Raw genomic sequence first — 17,634 nt, 5'->3', positions numbered from 1 at the left:
ATTCCTCTGTTATCAGCAAATAATCACTATCCCTCCAAAATATCAGTCCTGCTTGTTGCTGAGGGAATATAAATGGCATTACACAGAGCATGGGTGAGACACTACAGCACAGACTGTGTTTCTGCCATGGCACAGAGCCTGGGATCACCTGGGAGCCTCCTCCTCATGGACAGACCTACAGGGCTTGGTGCCTGCCCAGCAAAACTCAGGTTTCAAGGAGGCACAAAAACCCATTAATGGTACAGTGTAGTACATGTGGGCTGACAAATAACCACTACACAGCACTGCAGAAGAATAAAGTGGTCATGGAGGAAGTTGGCCTAAAAATTTCAGCAGTTTTTCCATAAAGAACAGCAGCAAGTTGGTGCCTGTGGAGTGCTCCAGGAGCCCCATCAGGCCACGTTAGCAAAGGCAACAAACTCCCTTTTGCAATATATTTACTCAATGAACTCTAACACAGAAGAACATGTACAGGGCCAAGCAGATCCCTCCTCACCTTCCAAAACAGGGTCAAGCACCAAGTTTAGCTCCCAGTGGCTGCACAGGCCAGTAAGAGCCTCCCAGTTCCCATTTTGGAGGAAGCGAAAGGCTCTGGGGGCTCTGGGACTCCTGATTCCTCTTTGCACAGAACTCCAAGAATGTGACCGTGTTCACAGGGGTCTCAGGTTGAGAGAAGAGATGAGGATCTGACTCCATGTTTCAGAAAACTTGATTTATTATTTCATGATATATATTATATTAAAACTCTACTAAAAGAATAGAAGAAAAGATTTCATCAGAAAGCTAGCTAAAAATAAAATCAGAAAGAATGGTAACAAAGGTTTGTGTCTTGGACTCTCTGTCTCAGCCAGCTGGGCTGTGATTGGCCATTAATTACAAACAACCACATGAGACCAATCACAGATGCACCTGCTGCATTCCACAACAGCAGATAATCATTGTTTACGTTTTGTTCCTGAGGCCTCCCAGCTTCTCAGGAGGAAAAATCTTAAAGAAAGGATTTTCCATAAAAGATGTCTGCGACACAAGAACTTTCCTGTCCCCTCTATGAGCACTTCCCTCACCACAGGGTGACCTGCCACCTCCTGGCCACTGCCCTGGCCACCCTCTGTGACTGCCCAAGCAGGGCAGGAACAGCAGCCCAAGCAAATTTTTGTCCCCCAGGATCCTACATTTGTGTGGCACCTTGGCAAGATGCAGAGAATGGCTTCTGTATAGCTGATGCCTTAAAGCTCAGCACTGAGGACAGAAATATAAAAACTTACAAGAAAAATGGCATTCAGTATGGCTTAGAGCTGCAAAACTACCCATTGTGCAGCCTGGTTAAATGCAGCAAAAACACATACATGTGTGCAGGGAAGGAGGGAGATTGGGTTTGAATTAAACTGAATTTCCCCTTGACTCCCAGCAGCCAAACTGAAAAATAAATTATTCACCGAGGCTTATTCCTGAAGAAGTCCTGCAGGACTGCAGGCCCAGGCCACTGCCCAGGTGTGTACTGGCTAGAGCTCAGTTTGATGGCACTTTGCTATCGAGAGGAAACAAATTAATTTTCCTCCTTTGAAACTGGGAGACACTTGTGTTAGGTGATGCATAAAATAAAAATAAGGGGGTCCTGAAAGAAATTACTGAGAGCAATAAGTATCCCAAGCCATTGCCTGCTGAGAGCTGAAGGAAACAGAGGCTGGGATGAGAAGAAAATGCAATTTTATTCCCCCTTTAAACTGAAAGTCTTATTAAAATCATCCTTTTGAGGCTGAGCATTGTGAGTCAGGGCTGTTTTCTGGGTGTTGAGGGGAGAGGACAGCAAACACCTCCTGAGGTGACAGCATCACCTCTGAAATGTGCAGGAGGGACAGCCCAAAGAGATTACCTGGGCCTGAGCACAGGGCCTAAAATGGGCAGTTTTCCAATGGTAGAAATTGTCCAGATGTGCATGAGAACCCTCCAGCTGCAGGTCACAACATCCAGAGGCGATTAAAATATCCAGCTTAAAAGTTTGGGGATCAAATTAGTGATCTGCTGTGAAAAGTATGCAGATTTTTGCAAAGAAGATGTTGCTGTTCTAAATTTAAATTAAAAAAAGAAATTCCCAGCAAGTGAGACAAGAGGAGCAACTCCCCTCTCTCCTTGTGTCTCCAGACACAAGGTAATGTTTTGTTTCTGACTAAAACTAAACCATTACAGGAAAAATGTGGCTGATCAGGAAGTTAGCTGTAGGTTTTGCCTGTGCAGCAGTGATTTCTCCAGGGATGATAACCTGCTCCCTGATCCTGTGCTGGTGGGGGCAATGCAGGCAGCCACCCTGCCCTCTCCCCTGTCTGCTTGGTTTAGAGTCACAAAAGGTAAAAAAACAGCCCAAAAAATTATGTGCAGGTCTTATCCTGCCTCTCCTTTTCCCTGTCAGGGTTATCAGGCCCACACTTTTGTCATCACCAGTAAAAAAGAACAGACTCTGACCCCATCAAAGCTGTGGGGTGCCCATGTCACACTGGTGCCACACTCCTGCAGGACACAGAGGGACAACAGGGATGCAGCAGGAATGGTTTGCTCAGGGAGCTGCATCCCTATAAGAGTTCCATAGTTTAACAGACATATTTGGTGACAGTTTTAATTTGGAAGATGTCTGCAAAAACAAAAAAGGAATGAAGGAGGTTGATTTCATTTTGCTACATCTCTCTTTCCAGGAGGATATTTTTGATCAGCTTTCCAATCTTAATGCCCTATTAGTGGTGAAGCAAGATCTGACAAAACTGTAATAACACTTTTCTCATTTATTCCCTTAAAGCACTCAAATAATTTCTATTATAAGTCAATGAAATTAAATTAAATACACAGAGAGAAAGTGTGGGTCAAGTTCTCTGGAGTTTGGGTCATTGCTAATAATGTAGCCAGATTAAAAAACCTTTAAGTTCACACAGAGTGAAAGGACAGGCAGAGCTTTCCCAGAGTTAGGAAACTGCCCAGTGCTGAAGGAAGGGAACAAAGTGAAAACCAGACAGTGAATCATCATCACTGGGGTGTGCAAAACCCGACTGGGAATTCAGGCAGCTCCTCTTGTTTTTCTTCGCCCATCCCTTTTATTCTTTTTGCAGGTTATTAATACTTGTGCTAAGCAGCTGTTTGAGGTGTCCCAGAAGGAAGCTTCCCTCCAAGACTCCCTACAGCATTTTTCTTTCCCTGTAGCCTTCCCCAGTGTCCCTCCATTTAATCCTCACTGCAGCAGTGCAGGACAAGGAGGTGCTTGGCTGAGTAGGGCTTGCTGAGGTCACTTTGGTTCTTTGGTGACCTGACAGGCTCTGGTTGACATCTTCGACATTAAGACACAGTTTTAAAGATGGAATTTAATATTTAAGGGTACATTTATAAAATGTAGAAGGGGAGAAAATGGGGAGGAAGATTAAACCAGATAATTTCTTCAAAGCGATGTATTGTGCTTTAAAACTTTTAAAAAGGGGGAAAACACTGGCAAAAGATATTTTCTGGCTGGCAGGCAGAAAGAAGGGTAGAAGATAACTTTTCTAAGAAATGTATGATCTTTTCACCCTTTTTATTTTGGCAGATCAGGCTACAGATGGCGGGCAGCATTTCTGTTTCCTTCATTGCATTTGCAGTGGGTTTGCTCAGAAGGGACAGACCAGCTGGGAGTTAAAGCAAATCAAAAGCCACCAAGGCAAGGGAGATAAGAACCCACAGCCCTCTAGGCCAGGTCAGAATGGGGTTTGTGGTGATGGTGAGTGCTCAGGAAGGGTCCTGAGCTGCAGCTGCACAGGCAGCCCCAGAAAACCATCCCAGCCCAGCATCCCCAGCCCCAGCTCAGCCTCACCTGCACAGCAGCTCCCAGCACACCCCAGGGATGGGGAAAGGAGCAGTCCCAGTGACAGCAGCAGGACCTGGAGGGGTAGAAAATGCCCATTATCTCCCAGTGTGCCTCTAGCACAGCCCACCTCAACACCTGTGATTTTCTAAACACACAGACAGGTTACTGCACTCTTCAAGAGTGCTGCTTCTGGCAAAAACAAAATAAACCAAAGAGAAAAAAATCCAAACCAAACTTTACCTTAAATTTAACCCTCTCTGACAGGCATCATATTTTTAGAAGCACTTATGCCCATGTTAATACTTCCTGGACATGCTCAAACACTGCCTGATGTTGCATTGAGGCAAATTAGTGAAGATGGAGGCTCATAAATCCTCGGGAACTACAAAACTAATTAAATGCCTGTGTGATGTACTTGTGTGCAGAGCAATGGTTTGCAGGTCTGTGTTTTCCAGGCACCCCAAATGAGCTGTGCTTGCTGCAGGGGCCAAGGAATGGCTCTTTCTTTCCCAGGTCCTGGCACATGAGGGGCTCTGGGGAGCCTGGCACAGGCAGCTCGAGGAGGCACCATGCCATGATGCCATCACCTTGTGCCCTTCTCAGTGCAGCTGGGTCAGCCCCAAGCCAGGGCTCTGTCACACCCTGTCCTCCCTGGTCTCAGCAATTCCTCTGCCCACCCACAAATGCTTCAGTGAGATACAGAGGGCCCAGAACTCACTCTCTGCTCCTGTGCCCTTCCTATGGCAGAACTGGCACCATGAGGGATGTGCCCCTGGATGTTGGGTGTGGGAAAAACTGCCTTTTTCCTCCTTTGGCTTTTCCAGTTGTAAAAGACAATGATCCCATAGTCCCAGCACTGTGTTCATGAAGAGGCTTTGAGTCCTGGACATGTCATGATCCCAGGCTGCTTGGAAGAAGAAAAATGAAAATAGCAGAAGAGGAGCTGCTGTTGACTCCTGATGTGGTAACTGGTACCAGGAATCAGCATCAATCAGGATGGGCTTCTGCTCCCCTGAGCAGTTCAGAAGTGCTCAGTGGGCTCATCTGATCCCACAGGTATTTGGTCCATGGCTCCTGACTCTTTACAGCATTTCATCATTAAATAAAACTCTACAGCCAACTACACAGGTGAGCTCCTCCACTCTTGCAGGTGGAGTCAGCCAGGGATGCCCTTGCTGGATACACTGGGCTCTAGCAAGCCAGCTGATAATTCTGATTATTCTGAGTAGTTTGGACAGTTACTCTCACGAATGAGTCAAACAATTAAAGTCAAAACCCTGCACTACTTTTTCCTAGTGAAAATCTTACTGGTTTAGGGTTTGAGCCCCTGGGTAGGAAACTTCTTTATCCCTTCTTGTGGCTGGGTACAGCAGAGCCTCCACTGAGGGTGTCTGCACATCACCTTCAATTTAGGCTCCACTTTTGACAGTTCTTAGGCCTAATATGTGTCTCTTGCTGTAAAAATTGCTTTCCTCTCTCTGGGAGACTGCAACGAGGTTGACAAAAGTACCCAGAAAAACAAATTTTCTTTTTTCCCTTAAAACTCCAGTCTGAAATATTGCTTTGGAGTGGAGAAGCCAGAATGGAAAGGAAGTCCCACACTGAAGCCACCAGAATCCTCTGGGATTTAAGGGAGTGGGATTATTTGAGTCATTCCTGTGGGTGTATGATGTTTTCCCTGTGCTCCCCTAGGATCTCACTGCCAGCATGTGCCAGCCCAGGGTGGGGAGCAGAGGGGGAGATGTGCCTGCCTGTGCCTCCACAATGCACCTCATTGTCCTCTCTTCTCTTCCAGCTGTTTTTGTGAGTGTGGTTTGGAGGGACCCTGCCTGTGGGTTTTGTGTGTGAGGAGATTGCAGGGATTTGAAGGGCAGTGTTTGGGGAAAAGCTAAACTCAGCCTCCACACTTGCACGCCTTGGATTACACACCTAGGTCTTGCCCACTCACTTTGTGTTGGCTGCAGTTTTGCTCAGGCAAAAACTCACATGGGAGCCTTCAGACTGTCCACATGTGCAAACTGGAGGATTAGCTACCTAACAATTGGTCCAAAAACAAGAACTGGTGATTTACAGGCTCAGCCAAAATAACAGGTCACATTCTCTGATGGAAGAACTTGGCATTGCATTACTGAAATTGGAGGAGCTTTGCAGATTTACACCAGCTGAGGATTTGGGCATAGGTGTTTCCTGAGTGAGAAAAATCTGAAGGGAAAGAACTACTCCATTCAGTTTATTTTTACAGAGCAGAGTCTACAGAAAGTGGTCACTTTGCCAAAGGAGCCCGAATCACCTCTCGGCTGTTGGTGCATGAGCAATAACGCCTTAAGGGGATTCACAAATTTGTGCTGTGACAAAATTCTACCATTCCTGCCAAGAAATGGGAACCACTGCAGTTTAATGTCCTTTTTTCTTTCCCTAAACAGAGGTATAAATGGCATTTTTGTACTTGGAAACTTCAGGCCCACATTTTCACCCTCCTAATTGCGAGTGCATTCGCAGTTGCAGTCAAGGACCACGTTCCCTCAGAATTGCACATGAAGCCACACGTGCACGAGCCACAAGAAATGTGCTTCCCACACACTTTGCTTGCTTTATTTTCTTTCTTTCTTTATTTCTTAGTTCATCACACAATGCTCAAAGTGTAGGGCAGCCTCTGGGGTGCCTCATTTATCGAAGACGTCTACCCTTCCCTCTCGATTCCCACCTTGTTTCAATTACTTGTAGCTCTGGGATGGGTTTTGGGATGGAAATAGTTTTGCAGAACCCACAATCAGTGGGGTTTGAGACCTACACTTCAAATGTGCCTGTAACTCACTGCTTTGTTTCACTGGGTGTGTCATGTGCCATTTCCCTTAACGAGGAGCTGTTACAAGGCAAGTTTATTCACCCTTGCCAGGTGCTGGAAGATCAAACCACATGGGGTGACAAGATTGCAAACACTTTGCTGCAGGGCTGAAAATACTCTGGAATGGGATGAGAGATTTAACATGTTCACAGAGCCACGACTTGCCAGTGAGAGGAAGGTGGTATCGTTCCAGAGAGCTGAGGAAACCAGAACTGGGCAAGGATGAGATGTGTAAGCTACAGGAAATATTAAAATTCAACAAAATCTGCTCTGACACCCAAGCCTCAAATAGTGCTCCTGGGATGGATTAATTATTCAGGCAGAAATCTGCACCCACCCAAGCTTGCTACCTGCAAATCTGCCAAACCCAGCCCAGCACTGCTCCTTCAGAGGCACAGCCACTCTTAAAACATTTGTATTAAAATTGTACAGCTCTTTGGAGACACCACTCCGGGGCATTGCAGTGTGGTGTTGCAATGGGAACACACTGCAAGCAAATCCCTGGTTTGGCAGGAGGTGATGGGGAGCTGTGTGCTGGGAATGTGGACAGCACAGCTGGCTGCATGGCAAGGGAGGCAGCCCTGAGGAGCCCAGAGCAGAGGGAGCAGGAAAAAAATGTCAGCTCTCCATGGAAAAGCAAAGAGGCTGTCCTTGGAGAAGGCTACAAGGAGAAACATGGATTTGCACTCAGTTGCTCGGGATGTTACAACTCCAGCTCCTCTTGAGAGTCTCTTTCTGAAAATCCTAGAGAGCACTTCCTATCCAATAAAGAATATTACAAAAAAAAGCCAGCTTCCCTCTCTGGGTGTGCTGCACTTCAGACACACAAACTTTTTTATTTTTAAGGTTAATCTCTTTCCTTTCTTGGAGTTGAGATGAGGTTTTCTTCAAGGTCTGTGTGGGTGCCATGTGCAGTCCTTTGCCTTCTTCTGCTGCATGGGCAGCTCCCACCTTTCCTAGGAAGGTCTATTTCAGTAATCTAACCTAAAATTGTTGGCCATTCAAGAGATGCTAGTGAGAACTCTCCATTTTTCCTGGTCCATTCCTGTGGCATAGTGATGGCTCTTACTGAAGATCTCAGTACAGGGAATTGAGAAGTTGCTGGGTATGACTGAGACTGGAGATAGTGGTGGGATAAAACTGCATCTGCCTGATGATTTCTCATTTTCCCATAGTACACAAATTTGGATTCAGGGTCCCCAGAGTCTGAGGCCCGGTTTATTTAGTTCTATCTGATCTCAGATGAGGAGGCTGGCTTGCCCCAAATGGTCCCACAGCAATTTGCAGTAGGAACAGGATCAGTTGTTTTCTTACAAGAACCATGACAACCTGGAAAGGGGAACTCTCAGCTTCTGCACACAGAGGAGATTTCAACATCTGCCACAGCCAAAGCCTGGTGAGTAATGAAAGCCAGAGGGGCAGAAGGTCACAGGCTTGTGCAAAAGAGGTGAGAGACAGTAAAAAAGGTGGAAGTGGGTTTCCAAGTAATGAAAGGTTCAGAAGAGCTGAGATGACAGCAAGCAAAGATGACAAGGAGAGTGTGGAGACTTCAGGATGATTTTACCTCAAACTGCAGGATGAAAACATGAGAGGAAATATAAGAGGAAACATTACAGAAGCTCTAGGGAAAAATAAACCAGAGATCCCCATAAGAGATTTAATCCCTGTGTCCCTAACAGGCATAACCACACCTCTGCACTTTGGGGAAGTTCAACCATGAGCCAGCTTGCATCTTTGCCCTCTGCCCCATTTCTTCTGAAGGATAAAATTGTGAAAAAAAAAATTACCTGGTAGGAGGAATATTCTATAAGTCATCCAAGCAGAAATAGAGGTCTGATTTAATTTTTCACTTGTATCTGCTGCTGATAAGGTGATTTTCAAATCAATAGACCCTAAAGAGAGATACTTTAAAGACCTTTAGAAAAAAATTTACATGCACAAAGTTGCAGAATTGGACCCTAAATGAAATTTAAAATGGAACAAGCAATAGTATATAATGTTGAAAAAGCATTAAAGCACCAGTGACAGTATTTTGGGGACATTTGTTGGCAAAACCTAAATATGACTACAAGAAAAGGAAACATATGCACAGCCAATCACCTTAATACCACTACTTAATGAAGGGGATTGGGAATTAGGAAGATCTGGATGGCATAAAATCAGAGCAGGGGAGGATGGAATGAAGAGGTGATGCCTGTTACCCAGAGATAAAGGGGACACAGAAAAGAAGAGATCATGAAAAATAAGAGATCATGAGGGTATCCAGGCAGCTGCAGAAAATCATCCTGCAGAGCAGTGTTTGTGGTGAGAGCAGGGAAAGTGCTGTGTGTGTAGGAGTGCAGGAATGGCATGAATCATTTTCAGAAGTCCCGTGAGCAGCAGCACCAACGTAGCCCTTGGACACAAAGCTCAGGACTGACTGGCTCCACTTATTGATGTCTCACAGGGGATGAGCTCATGCAGCAGGTTCAGTGGGAGCACTGACAAAGTCATTTTCCTTAATCATTTTCCTGAACCCAGGCACCTCTTTTCCTAAGACTTAGAAGCACTTAATATCTTTCAATGCACTGACAAATGGGTTGAAATTGGGTAACAAGTCCAAGGGATATTAGGGAGAAATAGATAACATTCTATAACTTTATTTTTTTTAAACCATAGATTTTTTTAATTGCATTTATCTAGTAAATTGCTATGAGCAAGTTGAAGCTGATGGAGCTTTCTCCCAGTTCCAAAACCTCCTGATCTTGGAGAGCTGGGTTATCCCCGCCACATGAATATTCAGCCTGCTGGAACTGGTGATGGTACAACCACCTCCAACTCTATGATAAAGGCAATTAAAAGACTCTGGAAAATCTTATTACCTGGAGTAGTTTAAAAATTGCAAATGTTTTAAAGCACTGATCAAAACTTTACTGATATTAATGATGTTTTCAGGCATTTTACTGCTTCCTACTTTTCAGCAAAGGCCATGAGAGGCATCAAAGAACGTCCACAGTGGTGACTGTCCCTGTAACATCCCCACCAGCAGCAGTTAAAAATTCCATTTTCCCTTGGGGAAAAATTCGTATTTCTAGGCTTCAGTACTTTTAGCAAAACCTGTGTGTCTAAAAGGAATTGCTGAACATTTAGGGCAATTTTTTTCCAAGGGCTTTTACATTCAGCTTCAACAAGTCAAATAATCAAGGCCAGTAAAATCTTATGTCCTGAGGGATGACCAAGAAAAATGTTTCTAGAAGCTTCTAGAAAACACACTTAGCACTGTGATTGAACCCTGAAGAAATTAACCTCCGAAAAGACTGAAAATTAGAGCTCTCTATAGATTTGCTAATTATTCTATGAAATTGAATGGGGAATCTTAAATAGCCGTTAGACTTAAATATACATTTTCAGATCCATTATAATTACTTCTCATCTACATGAAAGTAATACCCTAAACAGAGAGGGCTGAATGATTGTAAAGGACAGTAAAGTCCCTGTCCAGAGATACTTAGAATCAGTGCAAATATCTGATGGAAGACAGGGGTAAAATAAGCAAGAAAATGAGCATTACTATAGCAGGCAGATGGCTGTGCTGGGTAGAAAGGGATTTCTCCTCCCTCAAAACATTTGAAAATTTTTAAATGTTACCAACCTGCATGCCAGAGGAAGCCAAATCTTTTCAATGTGTTTTGCTGAAACGATTAAAAAAAAAAAAAAAGCAAATAGCTAAACAGTTTGGTTTTCAGCAACATCAAACATTATTCCCCAAACTGAAACAAAAATTTGAAAACACTGGAAACAGCCAGAAGCTGGATGTTTTCTGCTCTGGGCTTGTTTGTTTTTAAGTAACTGGAAAGCTCCTTCCAAAAGAATAGAAAACGTAAAAATTACTCTTTTTTGCTTGTTTGTTTGTTTGCAAAATGTTTTGTGAGGAAATCCCTGTGATTCACTACTTACCATACTTTGGAATCAAATTCTCAGAGCCTGGGAGCTCCTTTCTGTCTGTGTCCAGTTCATTAGCAACTCTGGAAACTCCAGACCAACTCAGTGCACTGTCCTGGACCTAAACTATCTCTGCAATTCCATGCCAAGTTTCGAGCAAAGCAGTGGAATAATTTTAATTTTTTTTTCTTTTCATCTAAGTGTGGTCAGCCACCTGCCTTGCCTAGATCAAGAAAAGCCTCTTTTATTTTTCTGCAGGTGCACTGGGGAAAGGCAGAGTGCCTTTTCACCCTCATGTGTGTGGAAGGGCTGGCCCTGTGTCTGCTCAGCAGACAGGCTTGGAACAAGCAGGGGCACACACAGGCAGATACCCCCAAAAGCAGAGCTTTTGTGGTGTATTTATGGTGTATTTATCATTAACTTGGGGTTTGTAGTGGCTGAGTACAAAATCTGAAGAACCACAGAGCTGTCAGACAATGATTTGGGTTTTTTATATTGTCAGACACCAGGAAAGTGTTTCTCCTTAGTAATGAACAAAATAAAACTGCCATGAGAAGCTCTGAAGTGTCACCTTTCCAAGCAGCCCCTTTTAAATGCTGGATTTGGTGTTAGCATTTGTGAAAAGGGGCAGGGTTTGGTATTCAGCTGGAGGAGTGAAATCCCTGGGCTTTGGGACACAGGAGTTGCACCACCCTTTGGTTTCAGAGGATGGGGTTCCAGGGCTTATCCAGGATAGAAAATTCAATAAATTAACTGCTTGTCTGAAAAAAGAGTCCCAAATACTCTGGTGATGGAGAGGAGAGGAGAGGAGAGGAGAGGAGAGGAGAGGAGAGGAGAGGAGAGGAGAGGAGAGGAGAGGAGAGGAGAGGAGAGGAGAGGAGAGGAGAGGAGAGGAGAGGAGAGGAGAGGAGAGGAGAGGAGAGGAGAGGAGAGGAGAGGAGAGGAGAGGAGAGGAGAGGAGAGGAGAGGAGAATGGCATAACTCCACCTGGCAAGGAATATTTTTCCATTCCTGCACCATTTTCACTCAAATAAATTGTTGTTAAGTTATGCCTAAAACCCATGAAAATGGCCAAAGGCACTTCATTGACAGCTATAGCAATTCTATAGGATTATTGACCCATTCTCAAGAATCTTAAAGAGAAACTAAGCTACCAGGAAAGATGTACAGAGCAGCTCAAAATAAATGTATTCAACTCCATTGCTGAAAGCTCCCCCTGCCCATGAGGGACACTCATAATGGCCACAGAGAATCCAATTGCCTTCAATGTTTGTTGATAAAGAAACAATCTGTTCATTAATTTTTAGAAAATGTTATGGCATTTGTACAAGGCAGTATTGGTTTGGCTGCTATAGATCTTGCACAGGCTGACTCCTCTGTTTAACTTTCTCTATTCTAAATAGGTCCCATTGACTTTCATGAGTCTGCTTGTAAGTAAAGATAACTTAGAGGATCAAAGCCCTATAAACTGTGTCATTAAATTTTAAGAAGTCAGAAGCTGCACGTTCTCTTCCCAGGCTGTACCAGCATCTCCCATGAGTGCTAATGAGACCAGTTCTCATGTCACCAATCTCTGGACATCAGAAGACACAGATTTGATTTTAGGCTTGATTGCACAGATGAAAATAAGCAATAACTCATGAAAATCAGTGTAGGTTTACATGGCAGTCAAAATACAGCAGATGAAGCTCATGTTCGTGCTGAGAACCCTCCTGAAGTTCAGTTCTCTTAAAACATGTGATGCATTTGGTCTGTGCAGTAGGTGAGTAGAGCTCATTAGAATTGATCCTCCATGTATTTGTCAATAATTTCAGGAGTAAAAAAAATAATAAAAATAAATAAACTCATCTGAGATTACCAGAGTGATTCAGCTCAGCGATGTGTGGGAAAGATGACTCAGATTTTAGCCAGTGACTGTCTCCTCCACACCTTGTAGGAGAGTTTTCCTGGAAATCAGGCAGGGTTTTACTGATAACTGGTTTTCATGAAGCAGAAAGTGAGGAAAGATAAGTGGGGAGGACTTTGTCTTTCTAGAACATTTTCAAGCCAGTGCATGTTATGATCTTTTTACAAAGCTCCCATACCTTCTTGGTGATTTCTCATGGGTAGTTCCTCACAACAGTTCCTGACTCCTTCTTCCTCACAGTACAGCAAACAAACTCCAACTCTCTCCTCACCCAGCTAACCCACTCTTTTGTAACACTCTTCTTTTTTTTGGACACAGCTGTGGCCTATTAATGTCAGACCTGTTCCTAATCTTTGGGGATCAGTACAGCTGCAATTCCTCAGGTGTGAGATTACCTTCTGCACAATCTTTATTTTCTTACATTCTATTCCCCCACAAGTGCAGAGCTTTGGGAGAGAAGAGGATGAAAGCATCCTTCCAACACTGCTTTTTTACAGCTATCTTCAAAACAAATTAAAAAATGGAAGAGTCCCCAAGACAAGGACTGTTCCAGCTCTTGGCTGGATGCTCTTTGGCTCTACCTAAAGTGCAGAACAGAGGGCAATTCCCAGTGGCTCCAGGGCTGGACACTTCCCCCCACAAGCAGCCCTGGCTGTAATTTCCACAGCCAAGAGGGGTTGAGAGAGCTCCCCTTCATCCCATTCAGCTCTGCCAATGAGCAGATGGGGCCCACAGGGCATTCCTGGAGCCACTGTGCCCTGCAGCTCCATGTGACAGCTCAGAGGATGTGACAAACACCCCAGCTGGCACTTCTGCCTTCCCTCCCAAGGGTTTTTGCAAGACACCATCCAAGATGAGCAGCTACTGAGTCACCTCTGCAGCCCTGGGCTGTCACCTCCTTGCACAGGCATTCCCCTGAATTCTGTGAGATTTTCTGCAAAAGGGGGCTTTAGCCAGATAAAGGAGCCAGAATCTGAAGAAAAAATTGAAGATGAAGAATTGAAGATTCAGAATTTGAAGGAAGATGAATGGGAAAGAAGTTAAGAGAAAAATCCTGCCACCATAGAGCAAATGCTGCTTTTCAGGGCAAGACAGGGAGGAGCACCCAGTGCAGGTTCCAGGCAGCACCACAAGCCCAGGGGACACCTTTTGCTGGGGCAAACATCCCTGGAAAGGTGGATGGTAGAACAAGCACATCCTGGACAGGGGGCAGCAATAAATCATTCATGAAAAGAATAGGAAACATCATAGCCAGGGCAGAGAGAATGCTAATTTGCTTTGCAACCTGATCAAATGGAATGACTGGCCTTGAGGGATGCAGCCATTTTGGGGGTTGATTGCTGCAGTTAATACAGAGCATTAACTTTGCAGCTTTGCTCCAGGCAGAACTTGTCCCAAGTGATCTAAAACTTTCAATGCACTTATTCTATCAGAAGATTTGTGTGTGTGTGTGTGAGAGAGACTGCCTAATTAATGAGTTTCTTTTCAATATTAATATGCAGAAAAGTTTACTGCCTCAAAGGTGTGTCAATATATACATTTTTCTGGTTAAAGAAGCTTGCCTTTGGCTATTCTAAAATATAAAAACTATTAATTAAAGTATACAGTGCTTTAGAAAAAAAAGAAAAGAGATCGAATTGCTGAAGTCTTTGGGGAGAATTGCTACAGAATTTATGCCAAATGTCTCAATTAATTGATATGCTAAAATGAGCAACCTGGAGTATTTTAGTAAAGATTTTTTCACAAGGCTTCAGCTATTCCCTCCCAGCCATCAAAGAATTCTGTTGAGTGATTTCAGACCAGGTGGAATCAAGAAAAAACAAATGCACAAACTCCTCCCAAACCTGTTGTGTTGCTCCTTTCCCTGCATGAGGAGCTGCAGGGGCCTGGGCAGTGCAGAGCCCTTCCAGAGCTGCAGGTTGTGCTCTTCCACCTCAGACCTGTGCCTGGCAGAGGCCAAATGCCACCAGGTTGGTCCTTTCTCAGGCATCCACTGACTGGAAATGCCACCAGGTTGGTCCTTTCCCAGATATCCACTTGTTGGAAATGCCACCAGGTTGGTTCTTTCCAGGATATCCACTGGTTGGAAATGCCACCAGCTTGGTCCTTTCCCAGATATCCACTTGTTGGAAATGCCACCAGGTTGGTTCTTTCCAGGATATCCACTGGTTGGAAATGCCACCAGCTTGGTCCTTTACCAGACATCCATTGGTTGGAAATGCCACCAGGTTGGTCCTTTCCAGGATATCCTCTGATTGGAAATGCCACCAGCTTGGTCCTTTCTGAGGCATCCACTGACTGAAAATGCCACCAGGTTGGTCCTTTCCTAGACATCCACTGGTTGGAAATGCCACCAGGTTGGTCCTTTCCAAGATATCCACTGGTTGGAAATGCCACCAGCTTGGTCCTTTACTAAACATCTACTGGTTGGAAATGCCACCAGGTTGGTCCTTTCCCAAGAATATCCACTGGTTGGAAATGCCACCAGCTTGGTCTTTTCTGAGGCATCCACTGACTGAACATGTCACCAGGTTGGTCCTTTCCAGGATATCCACTGGTTGGAAATGCCACCAGGTTGGTCCTTTCCCAGATATCCACTGTTTGGTGCTTTCCAAGGCTGGCATGGCCCCTCCTGAGTGCAGCCTGTCCTCAGCAGCACTTCCCACCCTCTCCCTTGGATCTGGGAGACACCAACAAGGATGGAGGAGAAGTGACATTATTATTTTCATTTTTACATATGGGAAACTAGGTACTAATGCAAGACAGGTCTCCAAAGCAATTTCTTCATTATTTCATCTTGCCTAAAGAGCTTCAAAAATAATTTTCTCCAAGTGATTTTTGTCAGAGGTTACAGAGGAAGCCTCTGGAACAGCCAAAGGCCAAGAGCTGTGTACAAAACCAGTATTTTAACTGTATAACTATTCTTTCTCCCCAGTGGGTGCCTGTATAAAATATTTACCAAATTATCCTTCCCCTTCTTTAATTTCCCATAGCATATGATATTATCCTTTCCTACCTGGAAAATCCTGCCATAAACCTCCACCAGAGACTGCTTAATATGCTGAGCAGAGCCTTGCAAAGCCCTTCAGAGAGCCCTCCCAGCCTGTCTGGACCCCAAATTACTGCCTGCAGACACTACAGCAAACATTCAGGAAAGTGGGAGGAAATAAAGTCTCTTATCTTAATCATTCTGAGGGAGAATAACCAATGTCCATGGAGCAGAGCTGGAGTGAAGGGCAAAAAATTGTGACTGCTGTAACAATATAAACAGCCCATGAGGATCTTCTCACAGTGGGATGCTTGGGAAATTTGGGTGGGTTTCTTTAGTAAAGATCTTCTTTACTAAATTCTTAGAAAATTTAGAAAATTCTTATTTTACAGGTGCAGTGCTCTAGTTTTGGGGTATGTTTTTTTCCTGAGCAGGTGATTGTTATATCTCATGTGCAGGTTTTCCATAAGCACAAGCTGGCTGTGAGGGGATAGAAGTAGTAGCAGGTGCAGAGTCTTCATGCTCCTTTAGTTTCCTGCTTGCTGGGGCTAAAAGAAGGATGGGAGAGAAAGCCAGGAAAAGGCAAAAACTGTAGAATATGCCTTTTCTTTCTTCCCCAGCTCCCTGTAGTTGCAAGGCAGGTCTTCATAATATAAGAGATAAGCAGCTGCTCAATGTAGGAGCAGTAGAGTTTAAAAAAATCATGTGCTTTATAGATGTTATTTGATCTCTCCTAAATACCCTGAATATGGGATTTTTGCATGCTGCTTTGATCTCAGGGAAGCAAATTCCAGCCAAGCTGCTGCCACCCCTCTAATGAGTGGTGTTGGAGGCCCTGCATAACCCGTGGCTGGTGAAAGTGGGGAGGAAGAATGCAAACTCTGGCATCTCTGCTCCAAAGTAGGTCAAGCTCCTGGAAAAGCAGTGGTACTAGGTCTCTCCCATGGTGGGCAGGTGCTTGTGCAGGGTGAGGAGCTGCCTGAGATGCTGGGGTATGGGGCAGAGCAGCTCCTTGTGGCTCATCCCATAGCCACAGCAGCTCCTCAGTGAGAGCTCTGCTAACCCAGGCTGGGAGCTGCAAAGGGCTGAGATGCTCCTACAGCAGATGCCTCAGGTCTGCTACCTACCCTGGACTTGTTTTCAAAATCCAAAACTGCCAGCAGAACAAAAAAAAATATTTTTCTTCTAGGATTGGTGCATAACAGAGAAGTTTGCTGAGAACAGACTTGGACCTTGCAAGGTTTTAGAGGCTGTGCTCCTGCTGAATTCAGCTGCAGCCACATGCAGGTGCCTGCCAGCCCAGCTCAGCAGTGTGGCTGCTCACACAGACACCTCCCTGACTGTGCAGGAACAGGCACTGGGCTCCCCAGCGAGCTCTGACTGGGTGCCAGGCATCTGGAGAGCCAAGCTGCTTTATCTGCACAGCCCAGAAGACTCCCCACACACATGGTCTTTTTAGGATCAGGAACACCTCTAGGTCTAGGGGTGTCCTAATTCACAGCTGACATCTGAGGTGCTGCAATCACATTGCTAATAGACCAGCTAAAACAGGAAAGGAGCCTTTACCTGCTGCCAGCTCCTGTAATAACGTGTCCTAGGAGCACTTTCTTGCTCTTTCAAGTCATGCACACACAAGTTACTTCACAAAGTGGTCTCTTGTCTGGGCCTCACAAACTTGTTTTACTTATAAGGTGTCTTAGATTGGAGCAAGGACTGCCAGAGGGGAAGCAGGGTTACACAGGATTGCACCACAGAAACCACCCAGCTGCAGTGGATTGCTCTTTTTGCCATGGGCTGACTTGCTTATGCAGGTTTGCACTGTTATCAAATGTTTGTTATGACACAGGAAAAAGTACTGAGCTGAGCCAGGCCTGTTTTGTGATCTGGATTATCCACTCTCTGCTTCCCCATGGGAGCTTTATGGAAAGAGTTTTCTGTACTAAACAAAAAAAAAACCCCAAAAATCCTGAAAAACTATCTGTGGGAGAAGAGACTGGCAGCAACTGCCCTTACAGAGAGTTTCTCAGTCACCTGGAGCAGCATGAAAGCATTATTAGTCCTTCAGCTAGAAATCTCAGGTAGGGCAGGCCTGAGTGCCAACCTACAGGCTGTTAGCATCTCTCTAATTCCTTTCTTAACTTGTCAGCTGAGTA

At 44.7% G+C, this 17,634-nt stretch overlaps 1 long non-coding RNA gene across 1 annotated transcript; it reads right to left on the bottom strand.

Annotated features, from left to right (window-relative positions):
• Window positions 1-7,674: 7,674 nt before the first annotated feature.
• LOC135456490 (uncharacterized) lies at window positions 7,675-12,744 on the bottom strand. The gene is made up of 5 exons (XR_010442556.1): window positions 12,671-12,744; window positions 12,445-12,532; window positions 10,297-10,336; window positions 8,453-8,557; window positions 7,675-8,058 (listed from the first exon to the last, which is right to left on the bottom strand). It is a non-coding gene; the product is annotated as an uncharacterized LOC135456490 (long non-coding RNA).
• Between the last annotated feature and the right edge of the window lie 4,890 nt (window positions 12,745-17,634).

Source organism: Zonotrichia leucophrys, chromosome 20, assembly GCF_028769735.1.
Source record: "Zonotrichia leucophrys gambelii isolate GWCS_2022_RI chromosome 20, RI_Zleu_2.0, whole genome shotgun sequence".
NCBI classification, from domain to species: Eukaryota; Metazoa; Chordata; class Aves; order Passeriformes; family Passerellidae; genus Zonotrichia; species Zonotrichia leucophrys.
This window is presented reverse-complemented; position numbering and strand designations above follow the sequence as displayed.